Source organism: Camellia sinensis, chromosome 15, assembly GCF_055761805.1.
Source record: "Camellia sinensis isolate YWXY chromosome 15, ASM5576180v1, whole genome shotgun sequence".
Classification (NCBI taxonomy): Eukaryota; Viridiplantae; Streptophyta; class Magnoliopsida; order Ericales; family Theaceae; genus Camellia; species Camellia sinensis.
The window spans coordinates 122,971,360-122,994,196 of record NC_138975.1 but is presented as its reverse complement, the minus strand read 5'-3'; the positions used below and the strand labels follow the sequence as shown (position 1 = coordinate 122,994,196).

At 38.1% G+C, this 22,837-nt stretch overlaps 1 long non-coding RNA gene across 5 annotated transcripts; it reads right to left on the bottom strand.

Annotated features, from left to right (window-relative positions):
- Nucleotides 1-220: 220 nt before the first annotated feature.
- Nucleotides 221-21,422, bottom strand: LOC114275653 (uncharacterized). Of its 5 annotated transcripts, none has more exons than XR_014356310.1 (4): nucleotides 21,039-21,422; nucleotides 19,778-19,858; nucleotides 4,659-4,732; nucleotides 221-635 (listed from the first exon to the last, which is right to left on the bottom strand). It is a non-coding gene; the product is annotated as an uncharacterized LOC114275653 (long non-coding RNA). The 5 variants fall into 5 exon arrangements; XR_014356309.1 differs by having other exon boundaries at nucleotides 4,659-4,717; XR_014356311.1 differs by lacking the exons at nucleotides 221-635; nucleotides 4,659-4,732 and adding exons at nucleotides 7,985-8,228; nucleotides 19,373-19,441.
- Nucleotides 21,423-22,837: the final 1,415 nt, after the last annotated feature.

Genomic DNA, 22,837 nt, shown 5'->3' with positions numbered 1-22,837 from the left:
GCAATAATCGATTCCAACACGATAACGTAAACACCCCAAGAACGGTGATGTTCATTTTGGCAAAAACATATCTACATTCCTGTTGCTTAAGTTTTGATGACGTTTCACGTAAAAAACCAAATCTATCATAATGAATTATAAATCAATCAAATATAAAAAATAATAACAATGCTCATTCAACATACAACCAAAACAGAATATCAACTCGGCAATGGCCACATAATAAAGCTAATTTATTTATTAATTTGAACTAACGTGACTGTTCAAATAGGCATACACCACCAGACGGAACCAAGAACACCACTAACTAAAACAAACCAGTACCAAAAAAATAAAAATAAAAAAATCAAATGTTGTCCACTCCAACGTGATATAGTTTACGATAACAAAATTACTGTCACAAAGTATAATATAGTTCGGATAACAAAATTAAGTTCAAAACTTGAGGTTGGTCCGTTCAGCGGCTGTGGGAATGTATTAGGTTGTCCTCGCATGCAATCCTCTTTTCGGGTTGTTTAAGAACATCTTCACTATTGTCACACGAAAAATAGATGGCGTAAGGCCGTCCATTGTGTTATTAATCTCAACCTCGTGAACGTATTGGCGGATGATAAAGCATACGCAGATAGCACAATCTGCTGTAGACGCGCCAGCGCGGGGGGCCCTCGCTACAGTTCGGACTCGATTTGTGTCACGGTTCTTAATCTGAACCAAAGAGTCCAAATCCGGCAAATCGTTTTGAGAAACGGATTTTTGAAAAGAAGTGCCAAACATGGACTGCTTTGCCAGATATAGAGTCGCCACCTAAATATTTTATTTTGGGGGAATTTAGGAAACCCTGACTCGGTGCCAAAGGCCACGTGTCCGTCATCACTAAAGTTGCCTCGGCTCGGGAACTTGGGTACGATTGGGGAAGGTCAGCTATGAGCACCCCCTCTCGCCCGATCCGTAGATCGGCCTCTACTAACCATGATATCCGTTTTTGAAAACGTTATGTGTTCTTAAACCAATTATTAGCCTAACATTACTATGTTATGCGCACGACAAACAAGTATAGACTAGATTGCCTAATTTGGAAATAAGCATTGCATATCCGTTTGTCTTAAAAAGTACTTTGGAATTTGCTACTCGCAAGTAGGGTAAAATACGGATTTCAACGAGTTTTTCCAACTCAGACAATCCAACCTTCACCCACAGGCATTCAAACAGTTTATCACATAAGCATCTAGCCACATGGTAAGCATGCTGTCATGATAGCATTCACACGCATGCGATATGCTAAAGCATGAAAATACTTACATCGTACTCCGTGCCAAAACAATAAACTAGTTAGCCAACATGCATGGTCCTAGTTCATGTCAAATTGACTAATGCGACACATGCAGGATGCAATTAGAGTAGGCTCGGCTAACCTAAACATGGCATGTGAAATGCAATCAATTGATGCACGTATTCAATTTGAAATTGAAGTACAAATGCAGTTAGCATGATGTACCGAGCCCGATGCATGCGAGACAAATGCATGGATGCCCGCATGCATAGCATAAGGTATGCTAAATTAAACATGTCCTATTACTAACCATCAAAGCAGGTAAGTAAAAGGGAAGAAAGAAGTGGGGATTGGAAGACATGCACACACACGCACCCACACTTATTACAGATTCGCCCTCGCTTGGAGGGACCAAATAAATATTACAGATAATTAACCTACAAGCTAATTAATTATTACAAATCACCTAATTAATTAACAAATTAACTGAGCATAAGAAAAGCAATAACAGGGGCCTCGGGAAGAGGGTTCGATGCGCGCGTGCTCGGTCCTGCTCGGAAGTGCACTGCCATGCACAAGCTGCCTCTGTTTTCCCTGCTATACTCCTCTGAAGGCTGCCAAAGTCTCAGAATTGCTTCCTTGGACATTGGGAGACACCACCGGCTGAGTAGAATGTCCGCCGGCAGTGGCATGTGGTCACCGGCTGTTGGTGAAGCTATCGGCCCTGGAAAGATTGCCGGTCGGCACTTAGCACTGCCGGTCGGCAGAAAGTTCCTGCAGAATCTGCAATTGACAGCAACAGAGGGCAAGGCAGAGCATGGCAATACAATTCAAGCAATGTATGCACCAATCATGTCCCTTATCATGTTAGTGACTCAAAGGGATATGCTCCTTGGTTCTCGGACCATCAATCGCGCATTTCCATGCGTGATGGCCCAAGGGACCAAGTGTGCACATTTTGATGTTAAATGAAATGTAATGCACATAATCAGACCAAGAGGCTTCTACCTCCATCATGACTTGGTCAAGAGGTAGAGCATGCATGCCAATGCAATGCAACCCTAATCATGTGAGCTAGCATGCAACATGAGCATACAAGCAAGTGATGCACACTAGGTACACAAACTAAGCAAACAAGCATACAAGCATGCCACAACTATGCAAACTACTTAGAGCATGCAAGATGTGATCTAATCATGCAACATGCTAGCAATTTGACTAAGGGAATGCATGCCAAATGCAAATGATTTCAAGCATGCAACACATGCAACCAAAGCATGCAAACATGGGATAATGTAACAACACTTGAATGGCATACAAGGGATGGACTTACACTAATTGGACGGCTCTAAGTTAGGTCCCAAAACAGTGGCCATAAGTGCTATGAAATGAGGACTAAACACACATACACACATGCACATGTTAAAGGGCTAACACTCAAGCACAAAAGGGCAACTCTCAAGCACACTTGAAAGAGGCATAACATGGACTAATGGAATGCAAGGTAAGCATTGAAAATCATGTTACAAAAGGTGCTAAGCCAATTAAACAAGATAAACAAGGCATGCAAACAAAGCCAAAAACCCAAAACAAGCCAAGAGGCTTAAACCGAGACTAAGTCCACCGAGCCTCACAAGGCTAAGGGGACTTAAAACAAGTTTAAGGCAGGCCTAGACAACACCCAAGGGACACCTAGATGACATCTAAGTGGCTCAAATTCAAAGGGTATGCATAATGGCCAAAACATGGAGCATGCAAGACAAGCTTTCAAAGCTTCAAAGAGGCATCCAAGGCAAGCACACAAGCATGTTAAAGGGACTGAAATAACATGGCAAATGGTCCCAACCCACTAAGTTAAGGCAAGGATGCATGTTATACATTCACACACTTAAGGTCAACAAACCAAAAATGCAAAGGGGGCATATAACGCATGCCAAAGTCGACCCAAACAACTATGGACAGACCTCAAACACGGCAAAATAAGCACAAAAGCTTCGCAAAGCTAGGCCTAAAACATGCTAGAACAATGATTTACAACCTAAGGCATGTTAAGGCCTAAACATGGCATTACAAGGTAGGTATGCTAAGCATGCATGGTGTACCAAAACCAACTAAAAACAGAGGCATATTATGACATACTAAGCACAAAAATCAGCTAAGGCATGGTCAACATGAAGCTAAGCTAGGTGCTCCCTCAAGAGGCCAAAAATGGTCCTTTTCAAGGACAACAAGGAGAGGGGGTGGCCCTCTCCTCCCTAGGACCTCAAGGCACCATCCTCACCTCTGAAATCCCTCAAGATTTCAGTGGTGAGGAGGCCCAAACACCAAGGTCTCGGAGCTCACTCAAAATAGCACAAAATGGGGCCTTTCGAGGCCTAAGAGGGGTCAAACACCTCCAAACCACAAAACACTCTAAACAAACTATTTAGAGGGCCTAAAAAAAGAACTTTTTTGTATTATACACTAAGCTCAAAAACAGTTCTAAGATAGGCAAAAATAGTATGCAAAAATAGGGAATAAAGGAGTAAGATTGTTACCCTTGAAGACCCTCTTCACAAATGAAGCTCCAGCAGCTTCTTTGAGCCCAAAACAGCTCCCAAGCTTCAAGAACAAACCTCTGGCCCTTCAAGAATCAAGCAAAGGTGTAACACTATGTGTTTGTGTGCAATAGCAAGACACAAACACACTTATACACACACAAGAGAGAGATATAGAGATAGGATATGTATGAAACCCTAACCCTAGAACTCAAACCCTAAAATGGCTGTCTAAAATGTCTAACCCTTTTTTTTCTAACCCTAAAGCCAAGAGAGGAGGGCTCCTCTTATAGAGAAGCCAATCTTGTAAAGCTTACAAGGTAAGCTAACAAGAAGGCCATCCCTCCATACACGTGTATGGAGGGGAACAAAATGCCAGCCAGCTGTATTAAAATATTTGCAAAAGCAGATGAACAGTAGTCGGCTGCTCAAAAATTCCATTTTGACAAAATGGACTGCCGACCGGCAACAAAGAATGCCGACCGGCAATATACATTGCCGATGGCAACAAAACACCAGCCGGTGGCCTCTGGCCATGGCCGGTGATGTGTGGGGATGCCTCACAAGGCATTCTCTGCCCCTCCAAGGCAAAACACAAGTGTTTGGTGCAAAACCAGACACTAAACAGTCGAGTTCGGAGATCCTGAGGCAAAGCGCGCAAGCCGAGACCTCCGGGAACTCAAGACGAACACAAACTTGGATGATCACCGAGTGTTCAAACGGTGACGTCCAAGTCTTGAGGACGGTCAAAAATGGGGTGTCTACATCTGCCTGCAACCAAACACAATACGAAACATGTCAATCTCATTATGCTTCAATAAAATCAAACCCCAAAAAACTAGAAACATCACTTACGAGTCGGGAAACTGTTGCGGGAAATCCATAATCGACACAAGTATGCCATCAAAATCTGGAGTCCCCAAACCTAAAATGTTAAGGAGATAGACAATGACATGGAAAATAAAATGTTATGGTGTAAGGGTACATTTTAAACTGGCCACAACACAAATGGACAATAACTCCAAAGAAATTCATCAAACATGTAACATTTTACATTTAAATATTTATAAGTGATCCACACCTGTTCGCATCAGTACGGCCAAGCCTAAAATGACTTCAACACACCAACCGACAGTAGCATATATAAAGCCAAAAAAAAAAAAAATTCACTGCATGATCCATCCCTTCCCAAATGGAATTGCAACCCAATAATCATTACGTAACATACAATATCGTTTACACTATAAATGGTCACTAATACTAACAAACTCAAAAAACATGGACTATTAACATTAACACAACAAATATACCTCACCACACATGTACCATTACACCATTTGACACATGTCATTACGCAATTAATTTCACAATAGTATCCAATGTAGCTAATGTCGACAATTGCCATTACATAAAATACATACTAATGTGGACATCAACACTAACCCACGTTCCATACCATGTACTTAATTTATAACACAATTGCAACCCAACTTACAAACCCAATTGATAAGGAAATCTAGCCTTACCACATCACAACGATGCAAGCAAATACAACAACAACACAACGACGCATTAATTATCAAGACTATTGAGATATTAACATTTAATATATTCGAGTGGACCCACTTTTTTTCACATCAATACGGCACCACCAGCTCAACGACTGACACCACCATTCCATACCTCTTAACAATTATTAAAACCACATTAACAGGACTAAACCACACCATCGGAAACAAAACCATTACTGAAATGAACTCCACACAACCATAAACCCAATGGAATTTGCAACCCATCACTCATTACGTAACATGAGAACTAAATTACGTTACAACGGGGACACTACATTTTCGATTACTAAACAAACATAGAGATTTTACAAGTGCATAATAATTTGTCTCACCACAAGCCCACTACAAACAATCACACATGTCCTATCCTATTATAACATTGACATTAGTTAACATCCAAATGACCTAAATTACTAACTAACACTATTATATCCCCAATAACCATAACAATGTCAAAAAACAAAGGCCATTTAATGTGTACAATACACATGTTAATAAAACATCACAACTGCAACATGCAGCCAATAAAAACCACAGAGTTACATAATACAATCATTGTTCAGCAACACAAAGTCACACCAACTTGCCAAATGACATTTACACATACAGAACCCACAATAGAACAATGACCACACCACTAAAACCCCAATGTACTCTAAATCCACATTACCATTCACATACAATAGTAATACGATGCAAACATATAACATTACCAACCCAACATTACATATAAAAATAGACAACGATGCCAACTATACAATCGGAATATTTAGCAAAGAAGCAAAATATCAAAACATATACCTGACGCCATTGCCCGCTAGCACAATTTTCGTCGACGACGTAATGAAAAGTGCACACATGCTGGTTATATGTCGGTAACGTCAACCCAACGATGGAATGATGTAATTCTTGATCCTAATCGCTATATTGACAGAATTAGAGATTTGTATTTCTAGGGTTTGGGGGGAAACAAACGTCAAAATTGGCAACACAAAGATAGGGTTTAATGTTGCCAAAATCAAACAAACAATAAACAAAAACAACCTACACCCATTAACATCGGGAAACCACAATGTTTCCATCTTCGTCTCTTCTGTTTTGATCGGTATGGAGGGAAAGTAGAAAAACACTATAATAAGTTTTTTGGGCACAAATGTAATTTCCACATCATCGAATCCCTAATTTACCCATAACATTTGGGACAACACGCACTAATACCATGTACAAAAATGTCATTACCACTCAAATGAGACTTATCAGTGCATAAAATAAAAGACAAGACTAAATAGTTCAAAAGTTTCTAATTTGAGATTTATTTGTGCATTACCCTATTATTTTTGAATTCTGAGTTTTTAAAACAAAACAGTGATAGAGTAGTTGGTATAAATAATATACATTAAAGTCAATTGTTCATATTATAACTTCATATTTAAAAAAAAAAAAAAAATCTTACACAAATTCATAATCTAACACAAATATTAATAATCATATTTTCTACTCTTCATTTATAATGGTTAATTAGTTTCATGTCATTATTTAAGTTTTATTTAGTTGTGACTTAAACAAATTAATTTATTGACTAAATTTTTTTTATTTTTTTTAACAAATTAAAATTCATTAGCCAAACTCATTTCCTATTACAAAAATGAATAAAAATAATAATAATAAACTCCACTTTAGCGACTCTAACAAAGAACTAAAATTTTAGATATTAGATTGCAAACCCATTGCATTTTCACCACCAATAGTTATTATATGCATGATAATCCCTAATAAGCAATTAATCATCCAAAGTAGATTTTGGACTAAACAATGCGAAATGATGTAACCTATGAGCACGGACGGAGGTAGAAAATATATTTACCGGAGTATAAAAAAGATAATTATCACGCGCAAAGTTTTCAACATTATGGAATTTGAAAAGTGTCAAATGTATATAATTTATCCTTATGCGAAGATATTATTTTCATGATTTGAATCCATGAAACTTAAAATCAAATAAATACAATAGATAGTATACATAATTTGTATTGTTAAAAATGGTTTTGGAAAACAGATTTTTTTTTCTCCAAACTTTGGGCTATGATAGAGGTGGGACCTATACGCCGAATTTGGCGGGTCTAGGTGACAACACGTTCTTTGCCGTGTGGGGATTCACGTCGTATATTTGGTTGCTTAAACCATTATTGAGCGAATGAGAAATCGATACCAAAGTGAGCACCATGAGAATGGTGTCTTGGTGGGTTTTTCATAAGGGATTAAGAAAAGCTTGTCTCATATTGTTTGAGTAAGCAAACATTATGTAGCTTTATAAACCTTGAGTTTGGACCTTGGGGAGGGCCCCTAAGGGCACCCAAGTTTTGTGGAGGGGAAGGTTATGGATAAAGTAGGCTTGACCCATTAGACTAAAAAACAACCACACATGCGCGTGCTGCCGACCAGACTTGGCGGGGCCAAGTGTCACGACCCAAACCCACCCCTATGGGTTTAGCATCGGAATCGGCTAGTAATCCTTGGATTACTGAAAGCCTCTGAACAAATTAACAAAATTAAGAGGCTAGCGGAAGCTAATACATAAATGTAGTTGTCCAATGAGTTGTGCTGACTTATATGAAACGGAATATTTAAAAACTTTATATGCATAATCAAAAGTCATCCATACATTATACCCATACACATTACAGTATTTTAAGTACAGCCAACGACATCAAATCAAGTCTTAAATAAATAGAAACCACAGAACTTAAACACAGGATGCTTCGGGAACCTCCACGTGAGGCACAATGGTTGGCTGACAACAGAACACAGATCTAGACAAAAGCCTTCAGGCTCGGGCTCCAGAATGCTCACCTATACATATATATACACATAATGAGCTAAAGCCCAACGAATAACATTAAGGTAAAGGGGTTAGTGAACGAAATCTGAATATATCATAAGCTGAAAACAGACCAGAGCATAAACATTCTCATATTAGAACATAATAATGGTACATTCCATAGAACACATCACAGAACGTCTTCCGACTAGAGTAATCGGTTCCGGATACCGATTAAACACATATCACCACAATGAAGTGGCTAACGAGATCTCGTAAACTTGTATGTCATGGACCCGCATTTTAATGCCGTCCCCCATGACTTGGGACTATCTATGGATGCCATAATAGATTTCAAACTTGGGATGTTCGTTCACGAAAACAGATATCATTTCAGAAATCAGAACTTATCATATTTCATTTGGAACGTAATTCATATGAACGTATCTTTACAATAACGTTACTCACAGTGGTTCCAGTAAGCGGTCAATCAATCCTCGGACGTTGACCTACAAACATAAAGGCACATAACACCAACAGATCTTATCATTACACAAGTACTTGGCCAACACGGCTTAGCTTACATTACGTTGGTTCTTGTTAATTCTTAGCTCATGGCTTAAAACACACCTACTTGCAATCCCTTAACTTAGTAAATTCATTCCTTAGTGTGTTTCTAATCCATAACCTCATTACTATGGCTTAAGTAAGGCTTAGGGATGCCTAAGATGCAATGAAGATGCCAAAACATGCATTGGGACACTTAGGCAAAATTTTTGAAAATAAGGTCCCTACTCGAGCGTAGCTTTCCTCGCTCGAGCGGACATGAAAAATGAGAGGGGTCGCTCGAGCGTGACTTCCTTCGCTCGAGCGACCTGCAATCTTGGAAAAAAGTACTGGTTGGTCGTAATCTACGCTTGAGCTACAACTCCCACACTCGAGCGGATCGACAACATGCAAAGGGTTCGCTCGAGCATCCAAGTGGTCGCTCAAGCGGAGAGCTCATGTCTGAAAAAAAATACTGAGAGCTCGCATTCTCCGCTCGAGCGCAGGTTTCCTCGCTCGAGCGGACTGCAAAATTCTGGGTTTTTCAAAATAGAGCTTGAGCTTAAAAATGTGATTTCCATGGCTATACTCATGCATGGCTTGTTTTTAATGGTCGAAAACCTTTCTTAAACATGAACACTTGGTTGTTTACAAATTCTTTTGCTCAAAGCTCATGAATTTACCAATTTGAACTCAAAAACTCTTGCATGGAAGATCTTCAAACTATGTCTTTGATTTTCTCAAAACATGCAAAAGATGATCAACAACCTTATGAATTCTGAAACTATGAACATGCCCAAAACTTACATGCATGCAAGGACTTCAAAACCCAAACTTAAGATAGTAAAATCAGAGGTGTTCTACCATGAATACATATGAAAATCATTTACATGCCCAAAGACCCACTTCCCTTGCTAATTTCATGAAATTGGTTCCAAGATGAGTTGAAATCATGATGCATGGGAGTTAGCTGCAGAAAATATGCTCAAGACCTAGAGCTTTGATTTCAAACAATAAGAGATGGACTTCCCTTAGCTCTCTTCTTCTCCTTCAAACCACACAAATGTTGAGCTTTCTCTCTTTAGAGTGAGCTAACCCTCTCTCTCTCTCTCTCTCTCTCTCTCTGTCTAAGGTGAACTCTCTGCTCAAAGAAGTAGAAAGAACAAGAAGAATGTTGCCTACATTCCTTCACGTTTTAGCAGATATACACAACACTCACACACTCCCACATTCGAATGAATAACACGTGCACACACATGCACTACTCCAACACACCCACAAGAATTAATCCTCTACACTCAACACCATCACAAGCCTCGACACATCGTACACTTAATTACATCTTGAATCACGAATAGGAGTAGATTAGGCATAAATCATGCATCAACTTATTAAACACAGGTAACCTTAACTAATCATGGTTAGCACCTGACTCAATTAACCCCAAACCGTTCTAATTAAGGCTTAATTCAATCACATGTGATTTTACTGAACTGAACCAATTTTTTATCAAAATTTCTCATATGTTTTCAAATATTCCAATTAGTCACTCCATGTACTCAAATTCAGTTTCTGAAAGTATTTAAGCTATCAATCTCGGGTTCAGAGTATAAATCATAACAAATAATTCTATGAATAACAGATAGAAAGCCAAATAGCACATAAAGTACACAATTAGCACATAATTCCCTTTTAAACACTTGTTAACATTCTAAATTACGAATTAGTAACTAATTATGGATCGGGGTTGTTACACCAAGCGCAAGTGTGAGGTTGGGTTGGACTTAGTGTTGTCCGATGCAATGCTTATCTTTTTGGGCCAGAAAGTTTTGAATTTTATTTTTTAAAAATTAAATTCCTACCGTTATGAATTTAAATTTTGTTCAAAATTCAAACTTATTTCTAAATTGACCCCAACATTTCTGGAAGTTGGCATTTAGGTCTGAACAGTCACATCCTTTCAACTTTCCTCTAATCCGAACAAATTGCATGTCTGTTTGTTTTTATCCTGAACAGCCACCATCTCTCCTATAAATAGGTAGTCCTCCATTTGTTTAACTCATGCAATTTTCATGCCTTCTTTTGCTTCTACTTTTATTTCTTGCATATTTCTACATTTATTTTCTTTGAGAGAGAGTATAAACACAAGGTGTGTTTACTAGGCTATTAGTTTGTAGTGCAGCTACTAATTGTTATCGATCATTTTATCCTAAGAGATAGATGTCCATATTCTGAAAGCATTGTGGAGATGATGAACCTGTCTTATGGAAACAGTATCAAACGTTGGCCTTGATCCTTTCGAAAACATAATTCTGTAAGTATTTTTCCTATTTTCTGGTTTCATTTCATTTTAGAATTTTCAGATTTTGTTTTGTTTTTATAATAAAATAGAATTTGTTTTCATAGTTAGTTATATATATATATATATATATATATATTCTATTTTGATGTTTAGTACTCAAACAAAATTTTTCTTTCTTGAACTATCCTTCGAACACAGTAAAGATTGTCTAACATGTACATAATTGAAGATCATTCCCTATGCATTGCAAGACAGCTTTTGTAATAGAGTAATAGAATATTTGTTCAAAAAATAGAGAGGTCATCCCATATATATTGTAAAAATACTATTGCAATAGTGGTCAATAAAATAAACCTTCTCGTATAATCCTGGATTAAACCAACTCTTAGTACTCTTTAGCCGAAGTAAGGACATCGGCTAAAGAGTGGTTGGTTGGATTAAACCAACTCTTAGTACTCTTTAGCCGAAGTAAAGACATTGGCTGAAAGAGTGGTTGGCTGGATTAAACCAACTCTTATTACTCTTTAGCCGAAGTAAGGACATCGGCTAAGAGTGGTTGGCTAGATTAAACCAACTCTTAGTACTTTTTAGCCGAAGTAAGGGAATCGGCTAAAGAGTGGTTGGCTGGATTAAACCAACTCTTAGTACTCTTTAGCCGAAGTACGGACATCGGCTAAAAGAGTGGTTGGCTGGATTAAACCAGCTTTTAGTACTCTTTAGCCGAAGTAAGGACATCGGCTAAAGAGTGGTTGGCTAGTAAGCTCAGTCAGATTGCTCAGCTGAGACCAGAATAAAGTATCTCGGCCACACTACTATTAGAAAGCAAGCTCAAACAGGAATTTAAATCGAGATTAACAGTTGGAAGTGAAAAGATCATGGAAAAGTCATTACAAGTATAAACATACAGTTCAAACCGGAAAAAGCGTTGTAACAGAAGAGATGATTTTCATTGATCAAGTTCAGAGTAATTACAAGGGAAGGGCTCCCAGCCCGATTACAAGTCAAAATAAAAAGAAGGAAAAGAAAAAAAAATACAAATTAATTAAAAAAGTCTTCAAGATCGGCTTCAATATCAACCTGAACACCGGTTGCAGATGAAAGATCAGTCTCAGTAGCAACTGGCAGCACGGTGTCAGTCGGCGGCTCAACAGTTAGGTCTTCAAACGTTGGCTCCAACCGAGCTGGTTGACCGTTGCCTTGCTTGTTGACTATCGGAGTGTCAGTTGGCTCATTCTCTTCATCATCATCGTTAGACGCTTCAAGGAATTGCTTTTGTAGATCGGCTGCATACTCTGCCAGTGTGGCCGGAATAAAATACTGAGGAGCATTGAAGACCTTGGTGTCGGGACCGCAACCGAGCTGCTCCACGGCACCCCTCCAGCCGCACTTGAAGAACAAGTCCTTCGCAGCTTCACACTGCTGGATGTATGCAGCTTCGCCTTCCTTGAAGCCCTTCACCTCTGCATCTTCAGCTTTCTTCTTCAAGAGATTTATTTCGGCGTCTTTTACACCCTCAAGTTTTGCGAGCTCCCGCAAATACTTGTCTTTCATCTCAGTTAGGGCTCTCCGTCTGTCAGCATCGGCCGAAGCAACTAGGCCGGTCAGACGAGTCACCTCGGCCTCCAACTCGGCCGTCCTCACTTGTTCTTGTTTGAGCTCGGCGGTTTTGGCCTCAGCCTCTGCCATGGCCTCCCTTGATGTTCTCCTAAGCTCCAACACCCGCTTGTGCGCAATGTGGTTCTTCTGAATGGCCTGCAATAGAATAGAAACTCTCCTTTTTTCGCCGAACTGAAAGTAGGAAGAATTAGAAAGGTACAAAAGGAAAAGAGAGTGCTACCTACCAGGATCATGGATTTTGTTGAAGACCAGATGGCCTTCAGCTCAGTGTTTAGCTGATTATGGTGCTCCATGTCCTTTGGAAGGCACACACTTTTGGCAAGGTTGAGGGCCAGTATGTGATCCTTCTCAGCAACCACCGAATCAGTGTCCTCAATATCTCGGTTCTGATAAGTGAGCTTCGGTGCCCACTTGGAGGTAGCTCGGTTAGATGGCTCTGGTTGCGGACTCGGTGGGTGGCTCGGTGGTAGGGTGGTTTGGTCTTCATCAACTAACCGTTGTTCGGTCGGGGTAGTCCGGGCGCGTTTAGTTCGGTGTGATGAAGAAGGCTGTTGAAAAGGAAGGGCCACCACGGTCTCTTGAGTTTGGTTTGGTGGTGGTACCTCGGCCTTGTTCGTCTCGGTCAAGAGGGCCCTGACTCTGTTTCTCTTGGCCATTTCTTTTTCAACGGTTAGTGGGATTAGTCTAATTTCTAGCAAGGTTGGGTCCGGTTCGGGGGCCTCCTCTAGTAGAAAATCGGTCACTCTCGCTTTTCAGCGGCCGCTGTATCTATAGGTCGGTTCGAACTTTAGCAGCTTGGCCCAACTACGTTCTGGATACCGTAGTGCGGCGCGTAAGGTCGCTAGATTTGGGTAACTGTATAGAGACTGGAGGTGGGCAGAATCTACGAAAGAAGACAACTGTTAGTTCGGCTGAAAAATAGAAAACCGAAATATAGTAAAGCACGCAAGAAAAACGAAGTAATTATACCAGGTGTTCCTTTTTTCCAATTAATACTTCGGCCAGGAATCTGGGCTTGGTGATCCTCAAAGTTCCTAGACACCCAGAAAAAATCGCCATCATTCAAGTCTTTATCCAGTGTGTTTTTTATTATTTTCTCACGACGACGGTGTATTCTAAGATAGTACACCCAGCCGTCTTCCTTCGAACCTATGGAATACTGGTGGAAGATTTCGGCTAGACCGAGGTTGATGCCTGCTTGGCGGTTTAGTTCGGCTATACCCATTATTATACGGTAGGAGTTGGTGGAAAGCTGGATTGGGCATAGTCTGGTTTGCCTAAGGAATTCACAAATTAGGGGTTGGACTGAAAATCTTAGCCCGATTTCTATTATTGAAAGAAGGGTAAAGGGTACAAAGCCCTGGTTTTCCCAAGGTATAACATCTTTTTCGGCTAAGGTTAGGTGGACGTCGTCGGGAATATTGTAATCTTTTCGGAATTCGGCTAGACCGCCTGGAGTATTTACTAAGAATCTATACTTCCCCATTTATTTTATAAGTTATGAATAAGTTAGATCGGTGGCAAAATTGTGCTCAGTAGTTCGGCTGAGCGCTCAGAGTTCCTGGGCAACCTAAGTCTGTAAAGTGGAAAACAAAGGTATTAAACACAGATCGTTGGACCGTGCTACAAAGAAAAAGAGCAAAGAAAATAAGACCTACTTCGGCTATATGGATGCTACAGGTTCTGTCTTGGTTTCAACAAGATGCATGGTAGCTCGGATTGAGCAGGGGGTTCGATAGCTCGGTCTTGGCAAGCGATTCGTTATCTCGGTTAAATAAAAGGCTTAGTCAGACCGGTTGAGCCTCTAGGGGCAGTTTTCTGAGTTCGGTCTAAAAACTTAGAAAGCTGGCTTAGCCCCAAAGACGTAGCTCGGTCGAAAGATAAGGTTTCATTATGCTACGTTCGGACTTAGTTCGGTTCGTTTACCTCGGCTAAAAGTGGTTTGACTTATTCAAACTACTGGTACCAACATGGAGTGCTAGTTCGGTTAAAGTCTCTGATAGAAGGACATTGACTATAAACTACTTTTTAGTTCGGTTATATGGTAATTGTGGATCAAACACTGTTTTATAGATTACTTCATGAAGTTCATGAGGTTCTTATGAAGTTTTTCCTAGAAAACGCAAGGTGGAGCAAGAATATATGTTTTGCAAAAACAGAAACAGTGTGCCAAGAATGAGAGAAAGCAAATGCAAAGACCACAAAACAAAGTACGAAAACAAGGAAAGCAAGATAGAGGTGCAGTACTTACCTGATGAAGATCAAAGAGCTTAGAGGATGGAAGCAAAAGGCAGCAGCAAAACACGAGCTCTTTCAGAAGACGAAGAACAGTGAGAACTCAGAGAGAAGGAAGAGGATGAATAGTAGAAGTGGGGGATTTTTGCCTTAGGATTTGTTTTTGTTAGAAAGCCCAAAATTTGGGCGGGACTGTTCAAAAAACACGGAGTACGAAGACGGCGTGACAGCTGCATTGAGCCAATCAGCGTCTGCCACGTGTCATTGGAATAAGAAGCGATTCAGTTGCTGTGATTGAAGAGACATTTTGACCGGACAGCTAGAGCCCGGCGTGAATTTAGCTCGGTTGGATAGGCTAAAGGGTTTTAGCTCGGTTGGAAAAGCTAAAGGATTTTAGCTCGGCTGGAAAGGCTTAAAAACCTTAGCTCGGCTGATAAAACAGGTAATCCCTATCATGCTACGCAGATGGAATTAAAGGGCAGTTGAGAGGGTAATTTATATGAAAATTGGGCCGAGCTGGATGGGCCACAATACGAAGGGCTGAGTAAAAAGGCTTTGAAGTTAGTCCGGTCCTAGAGCCCCGAAGCTAGTCCGGTCCGGAGGAGACTTGAAGTTAGTTCGGTCTAAAGACGCTTTGAAGTTAGTCCGGTCTCAGAGTTAGCCCGGTCATGGCGTATTGTGGTTAGAACAATCAGAACCTTACTATTCGGTAGCTCGGTCTAATCACACCATGGTTTGTACATGAGAGAACCGAGATAAGGTGTAGTGAAAGGAAGAACTGAACTAAGGATATTCGGCCTACTCTGCGGCTCAGCATAGCCATGATTACCTCGGTCCTATTAGAAACCTACCATGGTAGAACCATCTCACTTGGTGTAAGCAGTGAGGGGGGTGTTGAAGGATAAGCATTATATTTCAGAAGTATGAATCCTAGGAGGACTCTACATGGAGGAGTAAAAGTCCTACTAGGATTGTGCCACACGAAACCTATAAAAGCTCACAAACATCACCTTTGGAGAGGTAACACAACTTTGCTTTCTGAATACACAGAGCTTTTGTCTATTTGTCAAGCTTACTGACTTAGGCATCAGAGAGGTTTCCGGCACACACCCACCGGCTAGCTCACGTTTGTGTTTTCAGGTGATAAAGCAACGACGTACGGAGGAGCGCAGACTTGATCAACAGGATTATACGAGAAGGTTTATTTCTTTCCCGTACAGTAAGTATTTTTCCTATTTTCTGGTTTCATTTCATTTTAGAATTTTCAGATTTTGTTTTGTTTTTATAATAAAATAGAATTTGTTTTCATAGTTTATTTATATATATATATATATATTCTATTTTGATGTTTAGTACTCAAACAAAATTTTTCTTTCTTGAACTATCCTTCGAATATAGTAAAGATTGTCTAACATGTACATAATTGAAGATCATTCCCTATGCATTGCAAGACAGCTTTTGTAATAGAGTAATAGAATATTTGTTCAAAAAATAGGGAGGTCATCCCATATATATTGTAAAAATACTATTGCAATAGTGGTCAATAAAATATTTTTTTTAAAACATAGGAGGGCCATTTTATCTACATTATTGACATATTCTTTAAATTGATGGGTAATAATATAATATAATTTTTTTTTTGGGGAAGGGGGCCATAGCCATCCTAGGTCGAGTCCGAATCCCCTTCTTAACTCTTCTCCTTCATTTCCTCCATGCAACGGCTGAGATCAGCTGTTGTAGATCCAATGGCTATAAAAAAATAAAAATAAAAATTCAATTTTTTTACTGAAATTTCCCCCCCGGCTACTATACATATAGAGGCTATACATTTGAGTCACTCTCACTCAGCCTCATACTCACCCTTTCTCCTCCACGGAAGCTGGCCTCATCGGTGACCACTCTCGAAGGCGACATACTCCTGACAGCGACCCACTCCCGACGACGGTGACCCCTAAACCCAAGCCATCGCTCCAGCCCTCATTTTCTTTACTTCGTGAACCATAGCTCCACCGCGACCACCATATGTATTAGCGAAGAAATTTGTTAAGGAGAAGGTGGGTTCTCAGGCCATAGATGAACCAGGTTCGTCAGCAAAGTGGGTTGTCAGGCCATAAATGAACTAGGTTCGTCCTCGAAATGCTGAAATTAAAAAGTTAAGGTTGTGATGGACAAAATAGATTTGAAATTTCAAAATTAGGGCTTTGATTTGGGATTCCAACAGGAAAAAATTATGGCTTTGATTTGGTTGTTATTGACTTGATATTTGTAGTGCTATGACCTTCTGTATTTTGATTATGATGTTTGCATGGATTGAAAAACGTAAATAAAGAAAGAAAATTCCCATCTCAGATTACTTTGTTGTGTTTTATTTTCTGATTTTACCTTCTATCTCTCTCTCTGTCTCTCTCATTTGGAAATATGATATTCAAATGCTATGTTCATATATTTGTTTGCTTGTGAAAAGAAAATGACTGACAAAATTGTATTGTTATAAAATTTTTATAATTTAGGACCATCTACATAGATAGATGAAGAAGCAATTTCTGTTATGGGCACAACTCTATATTATTTGATGGAGAGACCTCCCTTTGTTAATGTCACACAGAAGTACCACACATGGAGTATTTTTTTATTTTTTATTTTTTAAATTTCGATGTAAAGAACTAGAGCCTTATGTTTCATTTGGCTTCTAGGCTTTTAAAAGGAGATGAAACAAAAGAGATAAATATTTGACATGTGGGCAACATGGACATTGACATGATTCTTCCCTAGAAGTGTCTTTATTACTTGGATGATGATCCTGCTTGAAACACAAGCATAGAACTGCCATATGTGTCTAATTACAAATCATTTAATTTAGACCTTGTCTCTGCACTAGCACAACACTACAAATTTCTTGTCTATGAGACTTTGGGGCTTCCACTAGCATGATCTTTCCATGATTGTATTATGCTTTAAGTGTTACACTTGATTACGAGATTGTTACAAGGAGTATTGTCAGTCCATATAACTTGTGTATTATTTGTAAATTGTAATCATTTAGATGAAGTGTGTAGTATTTGTAAATTGTAATCATTTAGTATATTTTGGTTTTGGTGATTCATTTATGTAGGTGTAAAAATGGCTTCATTTCTTATGTTCTTCAGGTGGTTCATACTCAAGCAAAGGGTATGGCTGAACATGATGTGACGTATAAATATGTATCGAAAAATCTGATTTTTGTGGCTACTGTTGCACCTAAAGCCTTGAATGATAGAATGACATATAGTATGAGACATCTTTTTGGGATGCATTGGACACTTCCATAGAGTGAAAAACACATCAATCAACTACATGACAATCTTTCGAAAGAAACTAAATAGTAAATAGTAAAACAACAAAACTTACAGCAAAACAACAACATAGTAAACAGTAAAACAACAAAGCTTACAGCAACTAAATAGTAAACAGTAAAACAACAAAGCTTACAGCACCTACAGTTGTGAGATTGTTTTAAAAAATGGCTTCTTCTTCTACTAACAATAGCAACATAAGATTACAACTGAGATTATGCAATTGTGAAAGAACAGCTGCCATATATATATTGTAAGAACCGATGAGAATGGAAATTAAGGGCGTTTATTCTTTGTTTGCCCATCAAAATATGTATGTATTGGAAAAATTAATCCTTTAATAGTGGCAAATTAATTTGTCTTATTCAACTAACTGATTGTTATGCATTATAGAGTAACACTGCCCATTGCAATTACTTCAAGTTCGTGGACGAAGATGATGAAAACATTATGTCTACAATCCGTTCCAACACTAGAACTTGTGATGCTATAATAGTAGAAGACTTTAACGATCTAAGGACGAAGCTTGATGACATGGAAAATGACTATGGTAGAAGGCCTGAAAGAATGGAAAATAATTTGAAAGTGATGGTGTATTTCATTGTAATTTCTATCATTTTGTACTTTATGATGTAACTTTTGTACTTTATTGTATTTTGGGAAACTGAATGGATGTATTGTTGGCATTTGTAACATTTTTCCTTTATGTTTATGGAATGAATTTTAAAGTTTCTATCATTTTGGGTTTGATTGAATGGATGGATTGAGTTTACTTGATTTTAGATGGTTTTCATGAATGTAGTGATGGAATGCTTCTATGAGTTTACCTGATTTTAAATGGTACAAGATGGTTTTGAATTGTATGATATGCATGGTTAAGCGTATATTATGCTTCTATGAATTTACCTTAAGGATATACAGCAGCATTTTCAGTACATGGGCAACAGCATATACACTAAACAACAATTTATTAAAATTGAAATTACTAAGCTACCATAAGAAACTGCTGCTGGCTGCCTAACTGTTACTTATAGTTATATTAAAATTCAAATTACTTGTAGTTATATTAGAAGACATAAAGAACAACTAATGTCAGGTTTTATTAGTTCAAATGGCAGATCACATAGAATTGTTCTGAACATACATTCAACATCTGTAGATAACAGACTGAAATAGACTGAAAAGTAAGAGAGCATCCAGCCTCAAATTTGTCCTGGACAAACAAAAACAAGAGCATATAAAAACCACTCTTGAGGAAACCCGTTTACTGCTTTTGCTGTGTTCATGGAGGAGTTTAGAAATAAGTATAAAAAGAAGCATTTAAACAAAATTTCAATGGCTAAGATTATGAAGTAAGGGAAAAGAAACGAAAATAACTATAAGAGCGTTAAAGATTATAAAAAAAAATTAAAAAATTGAAAAAAAAAAGATCATCAACTGAAATTATTTATTAATTTTTGACATGGATTTAAGGAAAATTCAATAATTGAACAGCATCACAATCAGCTCATTTGTAGTGAGAAAGAAAGACACACACGCACAAAGATACCGTGAACCAAGGGAAGTTGAAAGATTAAAGAAGTTAGAAATTGTGACAGCCACCACTTGCAAACCAGAGGCATATGTTCTTCTGCATTGTAACAGCATTGTAAAAATGTCTTAGAGAACCACCATTATCATGACTCCAATTAGGGGATACATATAGCAGAATCAACAGTAAAGCAAGATTTCAACAGTATCCTAATGTAGTTTACAATAAAAATCACTCACATATACAACACTAATTTTAGGCCAATTTTAGCAACTTTTGCATAGCTTTAAGTACATTCCATACCAAACTGAATTAACAAATATTCTCGAACTTTAAATCAACAACATTTTGGTTTCACACCAAAGAACCTCATACATGTTCACACAAAAAATAACTTAAGCAACATAAAAATGGACAACAACACTTAAGCAAAATATGGCCAGGGCCAGCAACACATGAACAACAACACTTAAGCAAAATATGGACATCAACAAAATAAGCAACAAGGACAACTACACTTTCAACAACAGATGGACAGCAGCAGTTTGAGTAACAGAGGGACATTAGTTTCATAAGCAACAGATGGATATGGCAGTTTCATAAACAATGAAATTTATGAGCTGCTATGACCGAAATTTGTAGTGCATTCCACCTATCTGTGCCTGTCGGTAGCCTAAGACAAAAAAAAAAAGAAAAAAGAAAAAAAAAAAAAAAAAAAGAGCAAAGGGCCAAACAATGTACAAAAAATGCCATATCCATTGCCAAAGTTAATGAAATAACCTGACTTCACATTGGACTATTTGATTCTTATTAAATCATATTATCTATATTATTCTGATGCCTCCAAATCCCAAAGAATTTACAACAGACTGGGAACTTCAAAGATAATGGAGAAAAACCTACACTATTGACTTGGATTAATATTATTCAATCAACCACTTGATTTAGATCATAGACAATCATATTCAGTTGAACCAACCAAGCTTGGTAACGATAATTTCATTTCATAAGCTAGACATGGGCAAAATCCCCTGTTTCAACTATCTATCATTGAAATTTCAAACAAGAAAAAAGGGCAGAGAAAATAAAAAGAACAGCGAAAAGAATTAAATTTATTGGAAACCAATTCATAGTTTCACTTAACAATTCTATATTTATGAAAAAGCCCTAATTTATAATATCAAATACAAAATCAAAAACAGGTTGAACCAGGTTCAGATCATGAAGCATTGCATAATCAAAAACTCATTCCTGAAACACAGAGAGAGAGAGAGCTTGCCTGTGTAAGGAGAATCAAGGAAAGACGTCGCCTAGTTGGGTTTGAAGAGCTTCTCGCTGTTGTCAGGGTGGGTCGCCGATGAAGGTGGGTTTGGTGGAGGAGAAAGGGGTTGAGCTCGAAGGGGACTGGGTAAGAATGATACACAAAAGCTGTATAACCTGTATTTTCATTTGGGCAAAAACTGAAATTTCAATTTCAATTTCAATTTCAGTTTTTTTTTTTTTAATAGTCGTTGGATCTACAACGGCTGATCTCAGCCATTGCACGGAGGAAATGAAGGAGGGGGATCCGAACTCATCCTAGGCCATGACATAGCTCTGTCCTTGCCTATGAGTATAAAAGGAAAGTTAATTTTTTTTTCATTTTTTTTTACAAATCGCTACTCACACAGCCAATATGTTGGCAATAAATACCAGTTATCAAGAACAATTAAAATATTTTCAACAATATTACAGACCCATTCTTACAGGCTTGACCCTGAGATTTCTGGGACCTGAAATAATAAACTAATAAGTATCACTTGATCATTTGGGACCCTTCACATTTTTTTTATTCAACAAAAATTTATAAACTACTAGAAGAGAGAGTAACTAAACATAGTTCTTACAAAGCAAATAAACAACCCTTTCGTTTTTTTAGTTTTCATTTTTTTTTTTATAATTCTTTTAAGAAGATTCCTTCCGTTTTGGGCAAATTAGGCTTCCGGGCCCTTAGATTTTCGAATGGGCCAGCTTATTTTAAATTAGTTGGGCCTTTTTAATTTTTATATGGGCTTCAAAGACACCTAATATATTACACTAATCCATAATAGGAGGAGCCTTTGTTTTTGGACAAATTTTGGGGGGCCTAAGCCATGGCTTGGTGGGCTTGGTGCCAGGGCCAACCCTGACCCTTATCACTACAAGAAAAAACACATTTGGTGACTAAATATTTAGTTGCCAAAAGTCAATTTTTAGTTGCCAAAAGTCGGTTTTTAAGCTTCCCCGACTAAATTTTTTAGTCGCCGGTTTGGTCGCTGAAAAACGGTCGGGAAAGGTATTGGCGACTAAAAAACTTTTAGTCGCCAAAAAGCAAGTCTTTACCGACCAAAATTTGGTCGCTAATAGTCAATTATATTTTTTAAATTATACATTTGGCGACTAAATGTTTAGGCGCCAATAGTCAATTATATTTTTTTAAATTATACATTTACCGACTAATGTTTTTGTCGCCAATACTCAAGGAATCGGCAACCAAACAGATTTAGTCGCCAAAAGCTCATTCCGAAAAAAAAAAATTACACCTTACTCTTGTGGAGATTCAAACCATCAACCTCCCACACCATAAACCTTATACAACACACTCTTTCCACTACGCCTCCATAACATCATATGATTATATATGCAACATATATTATTTATATAGTACTTAGACCCGTATTAATATCAAAGTATATATATAAACATAATTATTTTTTATTGAACATAATTTATGTAAAAATAAATTATTTAGTAGAAAAAAAAGGACACCAATTTTGGCGACTAAACATAATTTTAGTCGCCAATTCTATACTTTTGGCTACTAATTATTTTTTAGTCGTTAAAAAAAAATTTCCCGCGCTAAAATTACCACTTTTGGCGACTAAACTTTTTTTTAGTTGCCAAAAAGCCTCACTTTCGGCTACTAAACATGTTTTTAGTCGCCGAATGCTTCACTTTTGGCTACTAATTTTTGTTAAGTCACTAAAGGGCCTTACTTTTGGCTACTAAAATTTTTTTAGTTGGTAAAGCCTCACTTTTGGCGACCAAACAAATTTTTAG